The 1555-nt window shown below is 46.0% G+C and overlaps 1 non-coding gene across 1 annotated transcript; it reads left to right on the top strand.

Moving 5' to 3' along the window:
- Positions 1-952: 952 nt before the first annotated feature.
- On the top strand, positions 953-1025 carry TRNAG-CCC (transfer RNA glycine (anticodon CCC)). Its single transcript has one exon. It is a non-coding gene; the product is annotated as a tRNA-Gly (tRNA).
- The last annotated feature ends 530 nt before the right edge of the window (positions 1026-1555 follow it).

The raw sequence follows: 1555 nt of genomic DNA, 5'->3' as shown, positions 1-1555 counted from the left end.
GATCCTGCAGGGAAGGAGCTGAGAATAAAGAGACAAGCTGTAGAAGAAGAAAGATGATCCCAAGAGACAAAGCCTCTGGGGGTGGGAGTCCATAGGCAGTGGCCCCAGGGCAAGGCCAGGAAGGATGGCCTGGACTTTTTCGCTGTCCCCTGTGCCCATAATCACAGGATAAAGGAGGTCGAGATACCAAGGTTCTGTGGGCACACCCCTAAGACTGTCCCCAACCAGAAATGGGGTAGGCATGGGTAAGGGGAAAGGCTGGAAGCAACTTTAGAAGGTGGGAGGGGATTGATCTCTGCAGGTATTAAAATGAAATCACTGTCCCAGCCTCCTCCTTTCTGAGAATTACAGTCTAGTCCTTCTCGGTCTCATTGTCAAGACACTCTGGGTGTTATGAGCTATTTATCACTCACTAATCATAGTTAAAGAGTTGAAGATTGTAAATTATTTCCTGTCTTTTCCTCTTTCCTTTTGTAAAAGCCAATTAGAGCAGATTCATGTTCTCCCTATGGCCTTTCTTAAATGGGATAAAAAGGTAGTAACAAAGGGGGACTTCTTCCAGATGAGAGGAGTAGACAGCCTTCTCCTGATTCCTCCTGCTAAGTACAGCTAAAAACTCTGGATGTCATACATAAAACAAATATAAGAAGATTCTGAAAGGCGGCGAGAAGAAGGCAGGCCAGCTAAGGAACTCAGGAACCAAAGAACAACATGGTGGTGAGTTCCCTGAATGCCAGGGAAGCCAGCAAACAGAAATACCAATGGGCACAACAACAGCAAACAACAACAACAAAAAAAAAAAACAGAAAAAAAAATTAAAACATAGACCCAACAAATGCCTGTTCTCTTTTAGCCAAAGGACAAGAAAAGGACAGTATAGCAAAACAGTAAACTTTTAGGCAATAACCACTCTACTCCAACCTAACACTATAGAAGAAACTGTGGAGGGACTTCCCTGGTGGTCCAGTGGCTAAGACTCTGTACTCCCAATGCAGGGGGCCCAGGTTCGATCCCTGGTCAGGGAACTAGATCCCACATGCCGCAACGAAGAGTCCTCATGCCGCAACTAAAGATTTCGCTAGCCACAACTAAAGATCCTGCATGCCACAACTAAAAGATCCCACATGCAACAACTAAAGATCCTGCATGCCACAGCTAAAAAGATCTTGCATGCCACAGCGAAGATCCTACATGAGGCAACGAAGATCCCACATGCCACAACCAAGACACGACACAGCCAAATAAATAAATAAGTATTTTTTAAAAAAGAAAATGCTGTGGCTCTACCCCCACTATGACAGCAAAGGCTGAGTAGGGAGCCTAGACTACAGCTTTTACCAGACTGTAACAAGATGGCCTAGTCCTGCCCCCTCACCCCTGACTGGGACGGTATCAGAGAAGGCTGAGTGGGCAGCTAGGACTTTTATCCCTACCTGGCAGTAACGAGGCCTTTCCTGCTCCTACTGTCAGTGGAGGTCTAGTGGGGAGCCTAAAATCCTATTATCTATCTAGCAGTAATGAGGCACTCCTTTCCACCTTGTATCAAAGGAGGCAG

This window comes from Orcinus orca, chromosome X (genome assembly GCF_937001465.1).
Source record: "Orcinus orca chromosome X, mOrcOrc1.1, whole genome shotgun sequence".
Classification (NCBI taxonomy): domain Eukaryota; kingdom Metazoa; phylum Chordata; class Mammalia; order Artiodactyla; family Delphinidae; genus Orcinus; species Orcinus orca.
Note: the sequence above shows the minus strand (reverse complement) of the source record. Positions and strands in the feature narration are given on the sequence as shown.